Below are 24,987 nucleotides of genomic sequence, written 5' to 3' on the forward strand. Positions count from 1 at the left end.
CCTATGCACAATCACTAGTGGAACTTTGCGTTCCCAGGGACCACAGATCTTAGCCTTGAGGAACTCACTACAGATCTCAATTTATTTTTATTTTTTTCCCCCTTGCACTTTGATGGGTAAATATTGCCCTAATATACACTGCTCAAAAAAATGAAGGGAACACTAAAATAACACATCCTAGATCTGAATGAATGAAATATTCTTATTAAATACTTTTCTCTTTACGTAGTTTAATGTGCTGAATACAAAATCACACACACATTCTCAATGGAAATCAAATTTATCAACCCATGGAGGTCTGGATTTGTAGTCACACTCAAAATTAAAGTGGGAAAACCACACTACAGGCTGATCCAACTTTGATGTAATGTCCTTAAAACAAGTCAAAATGAGGCTCAGTAGTGTGTGTGGCCTCCACGTGCCTGTATGACCTCCCTACAACGTCTGGGCATGCTCCTGATGAGGTGGCGGATGGTCTCCTGAGGGATCTCCTCCCAGACCTGGACTAAAGCATCCGCCAACTCCTGGACAGTCTGGTGCAACGTGGAGTTGGTGGATGGAGCGAGACATGATGTCCCAGATGTGCTCAATTGGATTCAGGTCTGGGGAACGGGCGGGCCAGTCCATAGCATCAATGCCTTCCTCTTGCAGGAACTGCTGACACACTCCAGCCACATGAGGTCTTGCATTAGAAGGAACCCAGGGCCAACGGCACCAGCATATGGTCTCAAGGGGTCTGAGGAGCTCATCTCGGTACCTAATGGCAGTCAGGCTACCTCTGGCGAGCACATGGAGGGCTGTGCGGCCCCCCCCCCAAAGAAATGCCACCCCACACCATGACTGAGCCACTGCCAAACCGGTCATGCTGGAGGATGTTTCAGGCAGCAGAACGTTCTCCACGGCGTCTCCAGACTCTGTCACATGCTCAGTGTGAACCTGCTTTCGGCTGTGGCGAATTTGCCAATCTTGGTGTTCTCTGGCAAATGCCAAATGTCCTGCACGGTGTTGGGCTGTAAGCACAGTCTCCACCTGTGGACGTCGGGCCCTCATACCACCCTCATGGAGTCTGTTTCTGACCGTTTTGAGCAGACACATGCACATTTGTGTCCTGCTGGAGGTCATTTTGCAGTGCTCCTCTTGCACAAAGGCCGAGGTAGCAGTCCTGCTGCTGGGTTGTTGCCCTCCTACGGACTCCTCCACGTCTCCTGATGTACTGGCCTGTCTCCTGGTAGCGCCTCCATGCTCTGGACACTACGCTGACAGACACAGCAAACCTTCTTGCCACAGCTCGCATTGATGTTCCAACCTGGATGAGCTGCACTACCTGAGCCACTTGTGTGGGTTGTAGACTCCGTCTCATGCTACCACTAGAGTGAAAGCACCGCCAGCATTCAAAAGTGACCAAAACATCAGCCAGGAAGCATAGGAACTGAGAATTGGTCTGTGGTCCCAATCTGTAGAACCACTCCTTTATTGGGGGTGTCTTGCTAATTGCCTATAATTTCCACCTGTTGTCTATTCCATTTGCACAACAGCATGTGAAATTTATTGTCAATCAGTGTTGCTTCAGAAGTTGACAGTTTGATTTCACAGAAGTGTGATTGACTTAGTTACATTTGTGTTGTTTCAGTGTTCCCTTTATTTTTTTGAGCAGTGTATTTAGCTAATGAATGGCCTAATATAGGTAACTAATATTTAGTTTCTTACCTCAGCTACACATCACAAGCCTCTGTTACAGCTGTTCCTGTGCTCAACAGGCTCTAGGCTACTCAAGCCTCTCCGATAATAGGCCAGTCCTCTCTTCGTGATATCCCATGAAAGCTATAGGCTACCAAAGCTATAGGACATTTTTTTTTGATATTCTAAGCCTAATGGCCTATTTTGGGGAAAGAAGCAGGCTTACTTTTACTAATTTGCTGAATGTAAAACAGGCCTAGAGCATATAAAAGGCATGTCGGGGAAAGTTGAGGACAAAGTGCATTGGTGTGATCACTTTTGGCCATTTATGATAACACTGTTACATAGCCTAGATGAGCACAGTGAAAGAATTGACAACAGTTAGAAAAATGGAAATCACTTACAATCCACTTGGGCAATGGCATGCTGTAAAGTTTAGCCCAGCCTAAATAGCGTTTTTTGGTTGAATTGCGACATAAAATAAAAATGTAATTTTTTAAATAAGTTATTTTATATATTTTTCCTTAGGCCAACATGTACATTGAAGTATTATTTTCAGTTGTCACTATGACAAACACACACTGAATGGTCTGAACCAGTGTGTTAAATGCCATGAATGGTCTTGTTGCCACCTTTTTGAATCTGCAACATGTAATAGGATGTGTTGATCAGTCGACCGGTGCAGGACTGTAGAACAAACTTTCTTTTGGATGCTCACCAACATTTTCTAGTCCTGTAGCCTATAGTTTATCATCTTTGTTTTTATAGTTATTGGCTTGATGGCCTTTAACGGGATTTCAGCCGTAAGAAGTTTAACCTCTTGCTCCTACCTGGCACGCAGGCGTCCCATCTAGACATCTGGAAATGCAAATGTGCTACGCTAAATGCTAATAGTACTAGTTAAAACTCAAACGTTCATTAAAATACACATGCAGGGTATTGAATTAAAGCTACACTCGTTGTGAATCCAGGCAACAAGTCCGATTTTTAAAATGCTTTTCGGCGAAAGCATGAGAATCTGAATCTGATAGCATGTAACACCCCAAAAGACCCGCAGGGGACGTAAACAAAATAATTAGCATAGTTGTCACTACACAAACCGCACATATAAAACATTCATTACCTTTGACCATCTTCTTTGTTGGCACTCCTAGATGTCCCATAATCACTATTGGGTCTTTTTTTCGATTAAATCGGTCCATATATAGCCTAGATATCGATCGATGAAGACTGTGTGATAAACGGAAAAAAATAGTCTTGTAATGTCATTTTTTAAAATTAAAAAAGTCGACGATAAACTTTCACAAAACACTTCGAAATACTTTTGTAATGCAACTTTAGGTATTATTAAACGTTAATAAGCGATCAAATTGATCACGAGGCGAAATATATTCTTTAGCTGTCCGTCTGGAAATAATGTCCGGGTAGTTCTCAACCAAAATATCCGGTCTTGTTGCCTCGCGTCTGTTTGACCAAGAAACAAAGCCTAGGCAAATGACAAGACTCTAGACAACGTGTGGAAGCTGTAGGTATTGCAACCTCAGCCCCATTAAATGTGGTTCACCTTTATCAATGGGTTCAAGTCGCGCATGGATATATTTTCCCATTTTCAGTGATCAGATTTTCCTGCGCTTTTCGATGAAACGCACGTTCTGTTATAGTCACAGCCGGGATTTAACCAGTTTTAGAAACGTCTGAGTTTTCTACCCACATATACTAATCATATGCATATACTATATCCCTGGCATGAGTAGCAGGGCACTGAAATGTTGCGCGATTTTTAACAGAATGTTCCAAAAAGTAGGGGGTAGGATTAACAGGTTAACGGGATCAATTTGACAACTGGCGCCAAATTCAAACAGAAATATCATAATTACAATTCCTCAAACATACAAGTATTATACACCATTTTAAAGACAAACTTGTTGTTAATCCCACAGTGTCCGGTTTCAAAAAGGCTTTACAGCGAAACCACACCAAACGATTATGTTAGGTCAGCACCTAGTCACAGAAAAACACTGCCATTTTTCCAGCCAAACGGAGGAGTTACAAAAAGCAGAAAGGGAGAAATTCATCACTAACCTTTGATCTTCATCAGATGACACTCAAAGGACTTGATGTTACTCAATACATGTTTTGTTCGAAAAGTTCATATTTATATTCAAAAATCTCAGTTTACATTGGCATGTTATGTTCATTATTGTTTTGCTTCCAAAACATCTGGTGATTTTGCAGAGAGCCACATCATTTTATAGAAATACTCTTCATAAATGTTGATGAAAATACAAGTGTTATACATGGAATTAAAGATATACTTCTCCTTAATGCAACTGCTGTGTCAGATTTCAAAAAAGCTTTACGGAAAAAGCACACCATGCAATAATCTGAGTACAGTGCTGAGACCAAAACGAGCCATACAGATACATGCCATGTTGTGGAGTCAACAGAAGTCAGAAATAGCATTATAAATATTCACTTACCTTTGATCTTCATCAGAATGCACTGCCAGGAATCCCAGTTCCACAATAAATGTTTGTTTTGTTCGATAAAGTCCATTTATGTCCAAATACCTCATTTTTGTTTGCGTTTAGTTCACAAATCCAAATTCACAAGGGGCAGGCACTTAGTTCAGACGACAGTTCCATTACAGTTCGTAGATTCAATCTTTAGGATGTTTTTTTCCATAAATCTTCAATAATTTTCCAACTGGACAATTCCTTTGTCTTTAGAAAGGAAAAGGAACACTGCTAACTCTCACTGGCGCACGCGAGACTGAGCACATGACATTCTGCCAGACACCTGACTCAAACGGCTCTTATTCTCTCCCCCTTCACAGTAGAAGCCTGAAACAAGGTTCTAAAGACTGTTGACATCTAGTGGACGCTGTAGGAAGTGCAATCGAACCTAATTTTACACTGTATATTGGATAGGCAAAGACTTAAAACATACAGACCTCAGATTTCCCACCTCCTGGTTGGATTTGTTTCTCAGATTTTTGCCTGCCATATGAGTTCTGTTATACTCTGAGATCATTTAAACAGTTTTATAAACTTCAGAGTGTTTTCTATCCAAATCTAATAATATGCATATATTAGCTTCTGGGCCTGAGTTTACTCTGGGCACCTTATTCATCCAAGCTACTCAATACTGCCCCCCAGCCATAAGAAGTTAAAACCTCTCAAGGATCGGACCCTTTTTCCCCAATTTTCGCCTCAAAATGGCATAACCAACTAACTGCCCGTAGCTCAGGACCTGAAGCAAGGATATGTAAACTCAGCAGAAAAACTGTCAACTGTGTTCATTTTCAGCAAACTAAACATGTGTAAATATTTGTATGAACATAAGTCTCAGGTTTTCCTACTTTAAAAGATGACAGACCTCCTACATGCTTTGTAAGTAGGAAACACTGCTGATTTAGCAAGTTATCAAATACTTGTTCTCCCCACTGTATGTACAAAGTTGAATCCGACCATCACCCCTGGTGAGACAAAACCTTCCTGTCTGATCCAGCAATGGTGGGTTTGTGCCCATAGGTGACGTTGTTTCCGGTAATGTCTGGTGAGGACCTGCCTTACACGCCCTCAGTCCAGCCTCTCTCAGACTGATCCAATGAACCATTGTATTACTGTTCAAAATCTTGTATCAAGCCAAAAGTGCCGAATTGGTCAATTGATACATTTTAAGTACATAACTAAAGAGAACATATAAAAATGATATGGTAATAAAAAAATGTTTTACACACTCCCAGGTATGTCATAAATGATGGCTTCCCTACAGAAAAGGCACTAACCTTCACAGAACCATCTAGATGGGAGCAGACACGGCAGGGGTTCAAACTGTAGAACCCAGTGCCTACGTTTTTGAATATAAAAATGTATTTTATCAAACAAAACAATGCAGCATTTTATCTCTGGGACCCTCAGGACGTCAAATCGGCAAGATTACAAGTACATTATATACCTTCCGATGCGAATGTATCAAACCAGTTGCCATGATAAAATATTTTCCTGTGCGCTCTCAAACAAAGGATTGGTATTCTTTTCACTCTAATAGCTGCTGTTAATTGGACACTACAGTTAGATTAACAAGAATTTAAGCTTTCTGCCCATATAAGACATATCTATGTCCTGGGAAATGTTCTTGTTACTTACGTCATGCTAATCACATTAACGCATGTTAGCTCAACCGACCCGCGGGACAAACACCAATCCTGTAGAGGTTTTAACTCTTACACAACTAACCTAATTATCACAACATAACTGCTCGTAGATATAGCTAACATTAGCGAACTTTAATTAAATACATATACAATTTCACTTGTTTACTTGACTTTGAGACTCCAGTAGAAAAATGGACTCTAGCAAGTTTGCCAGGAGGGCACTGCAGTAGGTAAGGAAGGCGTAAGTCGAATCCTTCACTTCCATTGTCTGTGCACATAGCAATGTTTGAAAATGTGGATAGCGTGTGTCTAGTTCCTTTTCGTGTTTGTGTGTGAGGGGTTGATGTGAGCATGTCTGGGCGGGGTGAATGTAGGTCGGATGCAGTCATCACTCCGCTATTCCCCTGGAGAGATGTTGGCGGGCTGCAAGAATTTAGGAGCCAGAGCACGCACGCGTCTGCTCTGTATGATAATGCGGGCTGTGCCTCTGAGATGAGACCGGGCTAATCCAGGCATTTAATCATCTCCATAGAACTCCATTAGCCCACGCTTTTAAGAAATATCAATAAGTGCTGTCAATAGGAACAGCTAATTCATCAAGGTCAAAAAATATGAGCGTGGTTGTTTTTGAAGGAGTGAATAAGCACACTGTGTCCACGAGCAGGCAATTAAACAGAGGCTTTCTTAAACTCTCCAGCTTTCTAAAGCACTTTTGGATAGATTTTTGCACTCTTAAGCGATGCAGAAGAGTTATAAAAAGAGACCTCTTGTTTTTCTTTTATAGGCCTGTGCTGTAGGTCACACTAGCTGACGAGAACGATGTTTGGGGAATAGCTAGTACTTGGAGAAACACACTGGCTAGTCCTGACTAATGTTGGCCCACTATGCCTGCTACATGGATACTTGCTTAAGGATATATCATCCTTTCTATAGTCCCCCCCCATCCCATAGCATATATTTGTACCAACATCACCTAGCATGTTACATGGGAGAATAATTTATGTGTGTGTGTGTGCTGCTTGTAATTCTAAAACAGACCCTTCTGTGTTGTCTGCTGTTCCCTCTAGTCCAATTCAATCTTGCTGCTCAAACTGATCCATTCCAGTCTGTCATTGCAGTGTAGGATATGTGGAGCTGGCCCTAATGACTTTCTACAGATTTAAAGGCAGGTCAGAGTGACCTGGTCTCTCCCAGGTTAAGATGTCCTGCTTCGCCTGTCCAAAGCTCTTGATGCTGATGAGACTTCTTTTTTTTTTTTCAAGACGTTTTGGCTGTGGATCAGTTTCTAAGGTTATTAGTTTCACACTGGCTGGCTCCTGCCTGAGCCACCGCTAATGAACTTAAAGCGATCCAAGTTCTACCTGACCTGCTTGGGTCTCATACCTCGGCCCTGCAGTGACTTGTTCTCTCCTCAGACCACACAGCCTATAGGCTACCTCTGAAATGCATTAGTGTAGGATCCGTTTTTGTTTTGTGACACGTTCCATATAAACCTCAGTGTTAAGGTATTGAATGTATAGACACTAGAGGATTACTGGGCACCCAGTCCATGCAAAAGCTCATGTTATCTGCAGAGATCTGAAATCTGTTTACAAAACAGGTTTATAATCCCGCTTCAAACCGGCCATCTAATCTGATCAGACCCTCTGAAAACGTGTGTCCGGCCGGGCCTTGACAGATGGGCGCACAGCTAATGAATTTAAAGTGATCCAAGTTCTACCTGTCCTGCTTGGGTCTCATACCTCAGCCCTGCAGTGACTTGTTCGCTCCTCAGACCACACAGCCTATAGACTACCGCTGAAATGCAGTAGTGTGGGATCCTTCGACGTATGACACATTCAGTATAAACCTCGGTGTTAAGGTTTTACATGTATAGACGCTAGAGCACCCACAGATGACGCCAGCGGAGCCCCTGTTCGGCCCGCTCCAACTCCGGGAAACCGACTCGTTAGTGCTCTCCGATGGAACTCACCTGCGCACGCATGTACACCCAATCCAATAGTCGCTGACTGTGGAACCGCCCACCTCCGTCTCAAATCTTTCTTCCCACACCGTATGTCGTCCAGTGCAGGCAGAAACTCTTTCCCTGCTGCGTTTCTAGCAGGTGAAGGATGCCAAACAGAACGTGGCACAATTCTCAACCAGGTTTGAAATGTTTGCTCTTGAACTTTAACTGTTGAGGAGGATATTGTTGCGACTTTTTTTTTTTTTTTTTTTTCCATGTTTTCCACACCTGCGTGAAGGCAAGCTGGCAAATAATGGATGCCGATTGCCCTACAAACACCATCTCCCTACTGCATGTCCACATGTCTTCACAGCTACTGTGTCATGTTGATTAAGAAACGGCTCCAGTGTCTAGGAGGCTATAAATCGGGCCAGTCTGCAGACTAGAGATGGGGTACGGCGCTGCCTTCTGCAGGGGCCCTGGACAGACCTAGCCTCTTTGATCTCATTATAAAATGCAAATGCGCTGCACCCTAAAGGGATCAAAGGTTCCCCTTCCCATTGGATGGCGCAAGCTTAATAATAGCAGCCTGGAGCGGTTTCTGTTTTTTAAGAAGTGATTTGGGGAGCTGCTGTTCCTCCGGGACATTATTTACTTTGGAGATAATGTTGCTGCTCACTAACGTAGTGACTGACTGCAGCACAGAAATCCCAGGCAGCTCCTGTTGCCTATTTTAAATGTGATCAGTCAGGTAAGCGTGTTTTGCGCTTCTCTCTACCCCTGCTATCTCCCACCTCAAGCTTGGGTTTCAGGGCGTGGAATGTGAAAGTGTAAAAATTGCTTCAACGGTAGACTCTTGATACCTCCATCTACTTCTCCATTACCCCGCTAAGCAAGCAGTTACTTTTTTAAATGCTTTGCAGATATTCAATAATTCAGCAGCTGAGGTACATATTTGGAGTAACTAATGCTTATTTTCCCCGGCCCCGAAAAATACGACCATTTTAGAACACGGTCTTATCATACTGTATCAAAGGCACTGACATTGCAAAGTGAGAGCCCTGTTTTTTTAGATACATGTGGGATTATTTTTAGCAACTCAGTCTCTCCCCAGATTGTTGTTAATTGTAGATGCAGCAGAAGTGGCTGTGTGGAGGCCCGGTGCCGACTGTGTTGGTGGTGGGAGTGGTAGTGAATCATTCGGCAGCCGGTTTGATCCTGCTGTGTGGCGGGTTCCCGTGTCAGGAAGCTCCTGCCTGGCTGCCCGCCCACCAGCCTCACCTTTCCTCCCCCCACCGCCTCCCCACTGCTCACACTCTGCCCCTTGGAGTGGGCGGGGAGGACATGCTGGCTGGCATGCCTCACATCCATTTGGCAGGAGCTGTTGTCCCCACACCCCGTTGAGTGAGGAGTCGACTACATTGAGGAACATGAAAGGGCTCGGGGCACTGGAGCGGTCTCTCTTGTGGCCCATATGTACAGATTTTGGCTCAGTTTTTATGTAACTGTGTCTTTTCCCAGCTCATGACCATGACTTCACGGTTCAGTTTATCTATAGGTTCCATTCCATACAAGCAAATCTTAGCTTAAATATTAACCTTTTTTTTTTACGGTTTTACCATCCATCACATTTTACCATCGTCATTAGTCACGAATTGATCGGCGAAGCTCCCTCGACTGTGATAATGAAATCTGTTTAAAGTCAATACCTGACTTGCCGCCTGACTGAGACCCCAGTAGTAGTAGTAGTACTGCTGCTGTGCTGTTTATTTCTCCACCGATGGTGTTGGACAGTGATCCACTGTTGAGCTCTGGATGGGGTGCATACTTGCTGAGTCACTGCTCCTGGCCTGCTCCTGGCCTATCTGAAAAGCAGCGCGTCTCGGTCTGTGTTATGGGGGCATGTTGCTCAGCCGCTGAGTGCTACGACGACACTAGAGCAGTGAGGAAGCAGAATGGGCTCTACAGCTGCTCAGTAGCTGGGGGTAGGGTTTGGACTGAGACTCAGCAATGCAGTGAAGCACAGTATAGGGATGAATTTGGATTCGCTGAGATTTATTTGTGTGTATTTAATAACTGAAGAAAGGGGGTGGTTCTGTATTTTTATGGCTTTTCCAGATCTGTTCGCTTATGTGGCGACTGAGATCATCACCTCCAATGGGCTGTGCCCATGCTTTGTCTCAGATGTAAGGCTGGAAATGGAGACAATTTGGGAGGCGGGGGTGAAATCACCCTAGCTACAGAGTTATGAACTGCAAGGAATTTTAGACATTTAAAAAAACTCATAAAACTAGAAAAATAATTAGCTAGTCCCCAGGTTCTTCTAAAGGGAAAATGGATGGGTAGTATGAGAATCCTTAAGTCATCCTTTTTGTACCCAACCGAATTTGGATATTTTTATTTCATTTTTTAGATGTGATGCTCTTCTGAGGTGGTGTCCATTTTGGCCTTATGGGTGTTCCTGTCATTGTAGCAAGGGCAGCGAGCATTTAACATTCCTAAGTGCAGGACTCTGTGGCTTGTGCAGTCATGTGACATCATCATTTTAATCCTCTATTTAAAGCCTTACACAAAATGAAAGCGGTTGTCTGAGGATGGTGCTAAACCATCTGACATAAAAAGAAAAGGGGGAAAGTTTCATGGAAAAAGCTTTAAATAAGGTTAAAATCATGCATGTCACATGATCGCGCGAACACAGGACCCTAGTTTGAGAGCTGGTGAAGGCTTTACCATGGCTTCAGTAGAAGACTGAATCCCAATCATGAAAGCCTCTGCTTTGCCGGTCTCGTTTTAATTGAAAGCCTAAGCTCGACGTTTTGAATTCAATTCCTACTCATGGCCTTTCGGTGTTAGGTCAGTCTGAACCTAAGCATGGCCTCTCATAGGTACTTTGATTTCTCCCGGAAAGAGGGGGGGTGGGTGGAGAGTGGGGGATAGACAGAGGGGGGGAGCGGCGCTGAGCCATGATGAATTCTACATGCTATAAATAGAGCCAAGTCCTTGGAATCCGCCTTTAACTCTGAATCTTCCCTGTTAAATCCACCTAAGCTGGGCTAGGCCGGCTACTGCTGCTGGCTTCTGCTATATAAAAACTATTATTTTCACAAATCCTCCAGAAAACATGAACGATCAAACAATCAATGCTCTCGTGTTTTTAATAAAATATGTGTGACGGATTTCTTCCCTTCTCTCGGTCTCCCGGTCTTTGTTTGATTTCATTAATAATATCCATAATTGAGGTAGTCTGTTCTCCCTCTAGATCGTTTGCCTCCCGTGAAGCTCGCTGCTAATTTGTCAGCTGTTCTCTCGTGCTCCTGCTTTTTCTTCTTCTTCTTTAAAAAAAAGAAATATTTTTAAAATGAATAAAGCTCCAGCCAAGACTAATTATAAGAACCTGTGGGAAGGTCCTGGGGATCATGAGACTAACTGGGGATCAGGCCGGAGTTCTGGAGGCTGGCTGAGGTAAAGCCCTTCACTGAGCATAACCCTCCAGGTTTAACGGTATATCTGAGCTAACTAGCCTATACAGCCACACTGCAGGTCACAGTTATCTGATAGGAATTAAAAGCAGCGGTAACAAGCCCTAATGATTGGCATGTTCATCTAATCAGCATGGGTAGTAATTATAGTGAGAATGCTCCTGGCTTATTTCATTTCATTTTTGTTCTAATGCATCCTCGAGCCTCCATGGTAATTACGTAACCCTGATCACCCCTTCGGTCATTGTCCCAGAGCTAATAACCTCACGCTGCCGCTTGCGATCGCCGCTTTCTGCAATGGCGTGAATGTCAAGATATCACCATGTGCAAAGCATAACGTGGCGACATGTTGATTATTTTAACGTTGTCATTGCCACATCTGAGAGCTTTTCTACGCCCCTCGCTGTAAGCCTTGCTCACGTCTGGACGGTCTCTGAGTGAGAAACTTGAGCCCCGTGCCTGCACGTCCTCATTGGGGTCGGTGCTCGACTGAGAGGGGGACAGTGACACAGCTGTGGCGGCTGAGCGGAACCAGTGATGGATGACATGTCAGAATGGGCTGCTCAGCCTTCCCTCCACTCCTATTGACAGCCACGACTCTCCCATCCAACGTCAGTGTGGCTAATCGCAGGTCACTACACCCACGGATGTGACACATGAATATTGCTGGTTGTAATTGCTCGTTTGTCAATGTCACCGTTTTCAATGCAAGTTTTCTGCAGTTAATTTATCGAATGAAAGTCCCATTTGACAAACATCAAAGGAATGGTCTAAGTCAATTTGCTACGAGGCAGGGGCTGTGTAAGCATAAAGGCTGCAGTAGAAAACCAATGGGGCCCACAGCAGCACAGTTTGACTGCCTACTAGTCGCCAGTGTTGAGATTGTACTCTGGAATCTTAGCCGTGACCAGGAAGAACGGAAACCAACGTTTTAACGTGTTTACTGTTACCTTGTGGCTCTATCTAGATGCTGGGAGTTCTGTCCTAGTACAATATTTAAATGGGGCTCCGTGTGGGAGATGGTGTGTGTGTGTGTGTGTGTGTGTGAATGCTCAGAGCAATTGTTTGCCCCGGCTTTGAGCCCTGCAGCCGCGAGGCCACAGCCCTCTTCCCCACCAGTTAATTGCCTCTGAATTAGCCCATTAATGCGGTCGTGTAGAGGGATGAACGGGTGCTCTGAGGTATCTGGCCTCTCTTGACCACTGCCATGTATTATTTATGGGTCAGCGAGTCTGTCAGCTCAACATTAACTTGGCTAATGGGCTGAAAAGGAGGTCTGTAGCTGCTTTTTAAATCGGTAGCAAGTCAAATAGAATTCAGGAAAGTTCTGGTTTGGTCTGAAGGTGGAAGCTAAGGCAACACTTTTTTTTAAAGGCTCTTTTTCTGTTCCTCTGTACATTCCTGTAAGGATGAATAGTGTACCCTGAGGACAGGTTACCATGGGAGATCTACCGCAGATCCGGGGTTGTGTCATGCTCTGTCTGCCTGTGATGCAAAGGCATGATGTGCTTGGTTGCCCCATATGAACTTCTTTGATTCTGTATAGTTTAATCCGAGGTAGGATAGTTTCTCTGTCCTATTGGGGGATTATTTGTATATCCAGAGGCTTTAGATCGCGTGTCTCAAACTCATTTCACGGAGGGCAGCGTGTCTGCAGATTTTCTCTCCTCCCTTGTACTTGATTGACAAACTGAGGTTACTAATTAGTAAGGAACTCCCCTCATTTGGTTATGTAGGTCTTAATTAAAAGGAAAAACCAGCAGACAGTGGGCTGGGTGATAAATGGCAAATACATATTGTTTTGTTTTTTACATTTAAAAAAAATCAATTTGCTTTATGAGAAGTGCATAACCCTAGGGTGGCAACCAATGACTTATATAAACCCTGGTTTGATATGTGTTGGCCAGGAGCAGTCCTCCGTAGGAATGAATGCAATTCTACAGTATTTCAATTAAAGGACAAAATTACAAGCTTTTATAATATTTTGGGATTGTGTTGGGGACAGTAACATTACCTCACAACAACAACAAAAAATACCAAGGAAAATGTTTTGGCGCACATAATATACTTTTAAATGATAAATTAAGGTGTCTGTAGTAGACAAAATGTGTCAAATGAACGTAGGCATGTAGGCATGAATAAATAAATGTATTTTGAGGTGTACCAAGATGTACCAAGATGGCTGTGCAGTGGCTTCAATACAACGCCCCCTGTCAGTCATCCAGGGTTTATACACATTGGTGGCAACACGTACATTCTAGGTGATTTCAATGGGTCTTTCTCAATGCTGATTTGTTTGATATTGTTCAATCAAACTTAACTGCTTATCATTTGCAGAAATTGATGAAAATGCTGAATATTTGCACTTGAGAGTTTCTACACTGCTACGTAGGTCTGTATGAAATGGGCAAACAATCAAGCACTTATTTTTAACCGACTGTTGCAATTTTGATTTAGATCAAAACATGGGTGAACCGTTGCGATCATGGAAATATAATGATTATTCTAAATGTATAGTTGGAATATAATATTGGTCACTTTGAATACAGTTTGACATGACAACTATTGAAAAAGTCAGGGAGGAATTTGTGTCAGGGTGTGAACCAATGTGTTTCCCAGGGAAACCTATAGCCTTTGTCAACATTTTAACTATGTTCTCTTACTTCATGTACATAAAGCTAACATGTTCATGCTTCACCTACTCCTCTCTGATTTTAGAAGGTGTTGTACAAGCAACATGCTGATTTAGGCCTACATCAGCACTGGTATTAATCAGGCTGTATTAGCTAGCTCCGTTTTTGCTCTGACTCTGCTAATAAATGTACTATCTAGTGATAAGTGGAACAGAATTTATTTTGGCCACAACTACCTAAGAAAAGACAAAGTAGCTTTTTGCAGACGGTAAGACGCACAAACTAATAATGTCGTCATAGAACGCTGTGGTTTTATACATTTAAGACGCAAAGTGGGAAGCAGCAACGTTTTTCATCAACATCTTGTTGCCAGCTGCTGCATTGATCATGCAGACTAAAGTCTGTTGAAGTGGGCGAGCCGTCCTTGAGGGACGGGTCGGGGCTTGGTGAGAGGCGGCGAGGGACGACTCACTCAAGTTGCATAGTAAACTATAAAAACGGACGTGACACAAGGCCGAGTGGCATATCACATTTAATAAACCAAACATTGAAATACAGTTGTACAAGGCTAAGTAAAAACCCAAACCGTTCCGTGCAGCAATACGTGTGTGTGTGTGTGTGTGTGTGTAGTCAAATATTGTATACAGCCCAGCCCTACACTAGGCCCTCCATGGATGGAGGTAAATGTGGACCGTAAGACCCCTGGTCTATTTGTGAACCCTTCATTTATCCGTGTCTTTTCACTGCTTGTTCTCTAAGAGCGACGGGAGAAGAACACGACTGAATATGAATTGATGAACCTGTATTTCCACTGAGAATATTATTTTCTTGCAATTCATTAAACAACCAAACTCCCAAAGGCAGTCAGTTTGCATTCACCAGGCATAGTGAATATATGATGCCTCCAGAGAACTCCACCACGTTTCTGATGAGATCGTCCCAATCGCAAAACGTACTTCCTCCTGCCTTTTTTTTTTAGTGGTGCTCAATCATGGCTGGCAAGTCATTTCCGTCTCTCTGACATTGAATACTAAATTCGTATGCCTTATTTCAGTCTCATATTATTCCACTTTGACCTTCTCGCTACGTTAGATGTGGTGTTTAATTTATTTTTTTATCTTTCTTCCATCCCAGAGACATTTTGCTATTCTCAGGCTTTTTAAAAGTCAACAAATTTGACTCTGCCATGAATGGTAGACCTAAAGAATGAATGCATGTTGCCTACATTTTGCTCTGTATGTTTTGATTATTGGGGAGTATAAGCTCTGTAAATTCAATGGAAGCAAATTATGTGTTTAGTTTCTCTGCCAGACTTCATGACACAAAACGACCACATTATTTTACATTTACATTTAAGTAATTTAGCAGACGCTCTTATCCAGAGCGACTTACAAATTGGTGCATTCACCTTACAGTTGTGTTGTCTGCAAATTTGATGATTGAGTTAATTGTCTTTAGGAAATCAGCGTCCAAGAGGTCGGGTCAAGATAAAATGTAACCTGAAACATGTCATCTGCCTCTCAATATTATGCCCTCTACCTCAAAGGGTAAATGCATTTAGTTTTGGTGACATGGGCTATGTTATACAGCATTATTGTGGTCTTTTACAGAAGGTGTTTTTTTATTAGTCTGTCTGGTAACCACATTTTACATATGTCTATTTTCTTTCCACAGCTTACAAGGCTAGAGACTGACAAGGCCATAGAAATCAGAATTTATACCCAATACGTCTTTGTAGCATTTAATTTGTTCTACTCTTAAGTGGGCCGTTGGCACTACTTGGTACCGATGGAGCGTTGTGAGTGTGGGCACTATAGGGGGCTGCTGTGAGCAGCTATTGTTAGTGGAAGGATGCTATCGGACGCTCTACCGTCTGATAATTAAGTGGCGTGCTGACAAACGGCTTTCATCAGATCTCTCATGTGGAACTGAGAGCATGCGAAGGCTTTCAGGGAGGATAAACTGGAGGACGTCACTTTGCCTCCAATCTCTCATGGCCTTGTGCTGCCTCCGCAGAGAGAGAGGGAGGGAGGGAGGGGAGAGCCATGTATTGCACAGAAGCACGAAAGTGCAAGCTTGCATCCGTCAGAATGGAACAGACTCAGTTTATAGCCAGGCTTATTGTGTGCTTCTCTCTTATGGCAAATATTGTGAATTCAGAACTGTTTTTTTTTGCGATGTTATGTCAAATGGTGAATGCAATGTGTGAGGATTGTTTTCCCTTCTGAAAACCTGTAAAATCGTTGTTTTCTCTTGGAGTTTCACAGTTCGGGGATCAAGTCAGAGTGGAAGTGCAATTGACCTTCATCTAGATGATGCAGGTCTTGTTTTTAGATGTTTCCTTTGTCTGCAAATCAATTGTGCGAGACCTTCAGTTCAATTTGAATCTCACCAGAATGGTAAGATGAGCCAAATAGACAGATAGCCTGGGCAATGAAGCCAACGCTAGGTTAGGCCTATATGTCCACTACTTTTTTTTCAACTCTTCTGGACCACCTGGTTCTTTCATTCATTCCTCTAGACCCAATTCTTCTCCTGTGCTGTGCTGACCAGTGAATGATGACGAACAGTGGCTCCATCCCTCCTCTATTCTCCTCTCTCTGACTGTTTTTAACAAGGTCCATGTCCTTGTGATTTGAGAGTGAAACTTGGGGGGCTCAAACCTGGAAAAACTAAACACCAATTTTTGGGGAGAACTAAACTGAATCAGGCCAAAAATAAAACAATTTGAAAGGCTCTAGTTATGAGTGGAGCTGCTCTGCTCTGGAGACTGTGAAAAGCCCTTTGACTGTGTGTGCTTTGCTCTCAGCACCAGGCGAGAGAGCGCTCCTGAAGGACTATGATTAAAATGGTTCAGACGAGTGGCTCAGCTCTTTTGTCATTGTGTTGACCTGTCATTCAGTGTTACATTTAAATGAATTCCCCCCCTGTAGCCTTTAAAAAATAATTCGCAGCAGCCAACCTGGCTACCAATTTTGAAAGGAAACGTTAAAAAATCTCATGTTGCACTGAAGAGTCAGCTCTGTAACCTTTAATGCATCCAGAAAATAATGCAGAAGAGTTTGGATTTTCTTTTTCTCCGCAGACTGAGCTCAAGGTTACCCAACAAAGCAGGTAAAGATGTGGGTGTGAGCGAGGTTGAGCTCAGAACACTTTCTTTGCAGTGCTTTTGGTCTCCAATCCCCTCCTACTCCTGAAAAGGGAACATCCTTAGTGTAGCTTTCATAAACTTCTGTGTCACTCCGGAGAATAGGAGTTTTGTCTGAGCCTAAACTGAATGTGGGTGTAAGTATCCTTGGATTACCTTCACGAAGTAACTTCAGATGAAGATGGATGTCTTTAGGATCACACTCTCTATGACTAACTGAAAAGCCAGAATATGGGGAATATTCTGTTTCGAATAGCAGACTATCTACCAGTGCATTTTGGATGGACCGTGACTGATTGGCGTGTGAGTCGGTGTCCAGTTCTCTCTTGGCATCTTCTTGTCCCCTGCATACCTGCCTGGGAGGGGCTCTGTGTCTCCCACACCTATTTTAATTCCCAGTCATGTCTCCTCTTCACAGCCAGCCACACACTAAGCAGGAGTGGGTAATAATTGTGTCTTGAAGGCTGCACAAATGTATTTATTTTATTATTTATTTTTAATGGAGAAAAATGGACAATTAGTTTGCGGGCCAGAAAAGGTGCAGTTATTTCAGTGTTTATACTGAGGTCCATATTTAATCGACCGACTGGCTGGCCCCTGACCGTAGGCCGTATTTCGCTCACCCCTGCACTAAAGTGTAGTTAATATCAGCTAGTAGCTCTCTAAGCCTGGCAAGCGAGGCTTAACAATCCCATACCCACCTGATGGACAGGAACCAGCCCGTCTCTCATCTGCCTATTACCTAACATGACCCAATGCATATGTATGGAAGATGTACACCAGCCTATACAGAAGTGAATCTAAGATATGTATGGAACTAAATGACCCTAGCAGGCAACTCCCACCATGGTTATCCAGTGGGTGTAGACGGAACTGCTTCAACTGGGGTTAAAACGGCTTGCGTGGGTTGCTTTTTATTGTACTGGATCTGAAGCTCTTCAGCACCAAATGGTAAGGAGAAACCTTTCTAAATAGTCAGTACGTTTTGAAAAGCTTTATCTGATTTTAAGCAAATAGTTTATTGTACAGTAGAAACAGGAGTTATCACTGGTTATTTTGAGCACTGATTTCTTTGCCGGCTATGCGCATTGCATCTTATCTTCTACATTTCCATAAGCGAGCATTTATCGCTTTCATTTTAATATACTTGTGAAGGATGGGTTTAAATTTAACCATTTGAAATAGAATTTCCAGTTGGTGTAATCTCACTTTGCAGAGGATTTGTTTTGGTTTAGATTAGGCCTACTTCAACATGTTACACACAGGTAGGCTAGGTAGGATCTGCATCACAAACTGTGCGTTTTGTTATCGACATGTTTTTCTATTTTTTTACTGCCTCTTCTGTCTTTTAATTCACTTGGCCTCAACTTGCATGCTTGGTCAACATTTTTAAGAAGTGCAATTTTTCCATATAGATACCATATGTTTGAATAAAATCAACTATATGTAAAGCTACTGAGCACGTCGGAAGCTTTTAAGCTCTGTGATTTAAAAATGAAGACTGAGCCTGAATCTTTATAGCCTAAACAGAAGAGGAAAAACATTTTCCTGACTTCTCCCACTGTCCTTTGCAGCCATTAAGCTCCTGAAATTGCCTGTGATCGGCTACACCAGCGGTTGGCAAACTTTTCCATTTGGAGTGCCAAGTATTGTACCTCTTCTAATTTTTTGGGGTTTCTTTTTCTCTACCCTGTTTTCTCCCCAATTTTTGTGGTATCCAATTGGTAGTTAGTCTTGTCTAACGCTGCAACTCCCGTACGGACTCGTGAGAGGCGAAGGTCGAGAGCCATGCATCCTCTGAAACCCGACCCAACCAAGCCGCACTGCTTCTTGACACAATGCCCACTTAACCCGGAAGCCAGCCGCTCTGTATCGGGAACACCGTACACCTGGCGACCGTGTAAGCGTGCACTGCGCCCGGGGCCACAGGACTATCGTACCATTTCTACTGATCTGCGTGCCAGTTACGATGTTCATGGAACCATTTCATTTGAATTGATCTTCATATCTCAAAATCAATGTCATGTGTTTAATCAAAATTCTCTCTAAATGAAACTTTAGATTTGTACAATTTAACTACTATTGCCAGTATGTAAAAATGGCCTACATAAAGCCAACAAATAACATTTGCAGCACATAGGTAAAAATGCTGATTTAAAAAAAATATATATATATATATATCTCATTGGATACCCATGGCCTGCCTGCAAGGAACTTGAAACATTGTATCAACTATTAACTTGGTCCAGCCTGAAGTTTGTGCTAGCTAACTTGCAGCATTGTATAAAATATCCTGGCCCCTCAGTTTCCTGTGCCAGTGAGCTCCTGACACACGGCTGTCGGCTATTCACGCAAGGGATCAAAAGTAATCCGGTGTGTTTCCTTACTCAAGATTTTAAACTTTTTTTGGTTACTGCATGATTGGGGCGGCAGGTAGCCTACTGGTTAGAGAGTTGGGCCAGTAATCGAAATGTTGCTCGATCGAATCCCTGAGCTGACAAGGTAGAAATCTGTCGTTCTGCGCCTTTACAAGGCAGTTAAACTGTTCCTAGGCCGTCCATTGTAAATAATAATTTGTTCTTAAGCTACTTGCCTAGTTAAATCAAATGCTTTTTTTTATGATTCCATGTGTTATTTCGTAGTTTTGATTAGAGGTTGACCGATTTTAATTAGGGCCGCTTTTTCAACTTTTCATAATTGGTAATTGGCCTTTTTGAATGCCGATTATGGACAATTTACATTGCAATCCATGAGGAAACTGCGTGGCAGACTGACCACCTTTTTATGCAGCGTCAAATGGACTTTTTTGCTGCATGGAGCCAAGGTAAGTTTCTAGCTAGGTTTAAACTTATCCTGGTTTAAACTTATCCTATAAAAAACAATCACTAGTTAACTACACATGGTTGATGATATTACTAGGTTAACTAGCTTGTCCTGCGTTGCATATAATCAAAGTGGTGCCTGTTAATTTATCATCCAATCACAGTGTTAAGGGAATTTTTATCAATGATGACTTATGTATACATTTAGTCCAAATGTTATTTCCTGTACATGTATGAATTTTCTCTCTTGCTCCCATTCCCAATTGTATATAATATAGTCAGAAGTTTAGAACAATTCCTTGGTACAAATTAATTTATTATCTACACTGACTGTCCTTGGCTTTAGGCGAGGAGGGAAGGCTCGAACTATAGGGCCTCTCTACCAGTGTCAAGAAAGAGAACATTTAGAAAACGCTGACGTCATTTTCACTTTATAACCGGTGGTAAAATGTGTGTGAAGGCAGTACTCTCTTGAATTAAACACTGTTACCTGACTTTTAAGACCGGGGCTCTGTCCATTCTTATAAATATATAGGGTCTTGCAAACCCTTCGAATGCATTGACAGAGTGTTTGATATTGATTGGGAAATAAAACAGAGGAATTGCCGATTTTAAAAAAAGCACCATTTTGTCCACAAATGTACCTAACCGTAAACATCAATGCCTTTTCTTAAAATCAAAACACAAGAGTATTTTTTTTTAAACCTGCATATTTAGTTTAAAAAATTCCTGTTAGCAGGCAATAGTAACTAGGGAAATTGTGTAACTTCTCTTGCGTTCAGTGCAAGCAGAGTCAGGGCACATGCAACAGTTTGGGCCGCCTGGCTCGATGTGAACTAATTTGCCAGAATTTTACATAATTATGAAATGACATTGAAGGTTGTGCAATGTAACAGCAATATTTAAACTTTGGGTTGCCACCCGTTCGATAAAATACAGAACGGTTCCGTATTTCACTGAAAGAATAAAGGTTTTGTTTTTTCGAAATGATAGTTTCCATATTTTACCATATTAATGACCAAAAGCTCGTATTTCTGTGTTTATTATATTATAATTAAGTCTATTTGATAGAGCAGTCTGTCTGAGCGGTGGTATGTAACAGCAGGCTCGTAAGCATTCCTTCAAACAGCACTTTCCTGAGTTTGCCAGCAGCTCTTAGCAATGCTTGAAGCACAGCGCTGTTTATGACTTCAAGCCTATCAACTCCTGAGATTAGGCTGGCAGTACTAAAGTGCCTATAAGAACATCCAATAGTCAAAGGTATATGAAATACAAATGGTATGGAGCAAAATAGTTGATGCGTCATAATTCCTATAATAACTACAACCTAAAACTTGAAAGCTGGTGGTTCAATATTCCCAGTTCATGTTCTGAGCAAGGAACTTAAACATTAGTTTTTTTTTTACATGGCACATATTGCACTTTCTTTATTTAAACCAAATTGAACAGGTTTCATTATTTGAGACTAAATATATTTAATGTATTATATTAAGTGTTCATTCAGCATTGTTGTAATTGTCATTATTACAAATATATAAAAATCATCCGATTTTTAATCAGTATCAGCTTTTTTTGGTCCTCCAATAATTGGCATCGGCGTTGAAAAATCAATCGGTTGACCTCTAGTTTTGATGGCTTCACTATTATTCTACAATGTAGAAAATTGTAAAAATTAAAACCCCAGAATTAGGTGTCCACACTTTTGACCGGTACTGTATGTGTATAGTTATATCTATTTGCCGTGGCTCGACTAATTTAAAAAATAAAAAAAATCTCTGTCTACTAACAGCCTATCGACCAAACAATTGACTAGTCGACTAAATGGAGTCAGGCCAAGTAGGGTTTTTAAATGTATTAGTTTTACCTTGGAATGCGTTTTGCTGCATCAAGCAAACTGTTTTATTAAAACGACATACAAGCGAGTAAAGATCAGACTAAGGGGTTTAAAGCCTAGCATGCCAAGACTGCTACAAGATACCAAGGGATGCAGATGATATGCCTTTGAAGCCTGTAAACAATCAAGTTGAAAATCGTTGCGGTTGACTTCGTGGCTCTTCAAGTGTGGGCTACGGGTCTCAGTACTTTGGTTATGAGACATTTTCGGTGTGTGCTGTGTGTTGAGCCTGTGCTTGACTGTGCGTCTACTCTTCAGGTGGTGGGGTTGGGGGAGAACTGTGTTCGGTGGGGAAGTGAAGGAATGCGCGTGTGCGCGCGCTATGGCGTTCAACGTCTACCCACAACAAATAGAAGGCAACGGTGCTACATTCCTTAGCCCCTGTGGAGATCTCTGAAGCTGAGGTCAGGTTTATGTTTTGTGTAGGAATGGGACCTTGTATAGAATGTGTGTAACAACAATGCAAACAAATCTACTGTACCAATGCTTTATCCTCGCTGCTGGTTGGTTCCTTCCTTTGTTGTATCATAGCTGTGCTGTGGCTCAGTCCTCTCTCTCGCTCTCTTTCTGTCCTTGCTCACAGAATGCTGCTGCAGGCCTTATCTGAAAGATCACATCCCTTTCTGTATAACAAGACTAGATCTGATGTATGCACTGCAGCAGCAGTGGCTCAATTCTTTGTCTGCCTCAGCCATTCACATGGAGTTTTTCCCCACAGGTCATTTAAAGGTCATGCTATCCTTGTACCATTTGTTTTTGGCTGCAAAGGCCTGTAATTATATATTTTTTTATTTTTACATGCATGTTTAAAATGCTCTTAAAAGCCTGGTGGTGCTGTCTGTTTTTAATTGTTAATGTTGAGGAGAGATGTTTGGAATGTAAAGTGAACTTGTGGGTACGTTGTTAGTGTTGTTATTATTGGGGGAAAAGTGTCAAAAGAAACTGCAACTCCAGTACAACAGCTCAGGGTTATGCAATATAATGGGTTCCAATCCTGACACTGCACAGTTGTGGGAAAACATATTGATCACACACTGCTGCAAATCTGAAGGCATGTAAGCGCTGTTCCATTTGGAGTTTAAAGCGCTCGTTTGGGCCTTCCCTTACGAAGATTTTTTATTTTCGTTTTTTAAATGGGCTCATAAGTAAATACTCAACTTTTACATGAGGAGGGAGAAATGCGATGTGTTGGCTTGCCTGTCAATAGGACATGTGGAGGTGCAGCAGCAGAGGACTGCGTTAGACCTGTGGAGAGTCCTCTTTTCTCCACGGGTTCTCTCTGTGTGAGAGAACTTAACCTCCCTGCGTCGCAGTTGCATCCCGGGGATGCTGCGGACCGCTGGGTCTCGGCAGGGTGCACTGGCCCCCACTCCTTACCCCCCCTGTGAGGCGCAGGGCAGTGACACGGCCTGTCCCTTTGCCTCACTCTGAACGTTTGACACGCGACGCGAGGTCGTCAACGTGACCTACTTTCCCCTGGCTACCCTTCTGCTGAGCCGCAGGGGTGTCGAGAGGGTGGTGGTGAGTGATGTGTTAAGGCGGGACGGGGCAGGGGCGGTGCTGTCCTGGCGTTGGATCACCATGTTAGTTTTGTGACTGTGTGTGTGTGTGTGGCGACAGTGGGAGACACGCACACCGGCTGGGCGTGAGCCGCACTGTGGGGGTTGCAGGTGCTGTACGTGCTGGGCAGTACTTTGGATTGACCCCTGCAATACTACCTTAATGCAATAAATCCTTCTACTCAGTGTACTTCTGACCACACTGTGGGTTACTGATCTGGCTGCTCCGTCATCATTATGTGTCCGTATGATGCGCTGCATGCTGGAGATGCTAAGGCTAATTGTAGTATAGCCATAAAGTGTTTGTTTTGGAAAAGCTAACTGGCTTTAATTGGGAGGATTCTCACCAGCGCGTTGTCATCTTATTGACGGGTTGTGCTCTGCCTCCCTGCAAGGATGCTAGGGTCTCTCAAATGGAGCCGAAGTGGCTCTCCTGATGTTTCTCTGCGAGACGCTGCGGTCGTAACCTGTTAAACGCTTCTATCCACTCCATTTCACCCTTTCTCCTATGATTGACCCTCAGCCTGTTAGTTTCACACGAGTGACTTGTAAGCTTAGATGGGAGCGTGTTTGATAGAATACAGTGTGTCGCTGGCGCACAGAGACGGTCGGAGAGAAGAGTTCATTTTAAAAAGTCAACCTGTTAATGCACTGGCTGTACTCTAGGCTGGGTCAGACCTGGATGACCGTATCAATGATTTCAACCTGCAAGAAGGCACTAAATCGCGACTGAGCAACATCTCGCTGAACGCTACTTGCCCTTCTCACCTCGTGGCGTCAAGTGCTCGACATGCCCTCCTGCTCCACGCCGGCTCAGTCTGTGGAAGGTGAATGGGTTTTACTTCGGTCTTAAGTGCTTACGCTTGTAAGACATTGTAAGGTCAGCATTACACTCGGGCCCTCCTTTCTCTCTCTCTTTTGTCTTCATAGGGACCTAATGGCCTTAATGTTTTCCAAACTGATGGCTTGCATCACACCATTCTGTTCCTGGACCTGAATGTAGGCTATGAATATTCTGCATAGTCTACTGTATGTCTATACAGATGTATCCACATGCACAGTGTCAGACACAGCTGAGTGCCCCCACTTGACATGTGGTCATATCAACTAATGCAGTGGTTCCCAAACTGTTGGCCATGGCAGCCCCCCCACACACACAAACACACACAAAAATTCAATATTGAATGCTCCCCAATGCTGGAAGGGGGGCCTGAGTGAACGTTTGGAGAACTCCTGCTCTAATGCAGGAGGAGTGTAGGCAAAGACTGACTGGCGGGCAGACTGGATACAGACCATCCTACTGATTTTAGTGCAGTCTGTGAGGAAGCCCTGCCAGGCCTGACTGAACGGCTGCTCCAACCGATTCCCAGTAGAGCAGGCAGGCTTGCTGGACCATCTCTCCATCAACCACGGACACTGACTGATACACTCCAGTCCCACACTAGACTGGAAGATATAGCACTGATGCTGTCAGACGGTGACACAGATTTTGGGGTTTGATTAGCCTCGTTTTTGAGATTAAAAAATGAATGTTTTATTTTTCTATAATGAACACAATCTGCCCTTCCTGTAACGGTCCTGCCACTTTTTGTTGCATCAGGTTGTGTATGTTTTGGTGTTTTGGATTTTAGCATTTCAGGGGATTTTACCACCGGAGATCGACAGCTTGAT

The 24,987-nt window shown here is 43.0% G+C and overlaps 1 protein-coding gene across 1 annotated transcript in view; it reads left to right on the forward strand.

Moving 5' to 3' along the window:
- Window positions 1-24,987, forward strand: part of LOC124031537 (forkhead box protein J3-like) — an 83,525-nt gene that overhangs the window by 32,090 nt on the left and 26,448 nt on the right. The window lies entirely within an intron of this gene.

Source organism: Oncorhynchus gorbuscha, linkage group LG03, assembly GCF_021184085.1.
Source record: "Oncorhynchus gorbuscha isolate QuinsamMale2020 ecotype Even-year linkage group LG03, OgorEven_v1.0, whole genome shotgun sequence".
Lineage (NCBI taxonomy): Eukaryota > Metazoa > Chordata > Actinopteri > Salmoniformes > Salmonidae > Oncorhynchus > Oncorhynchus gorbuscha.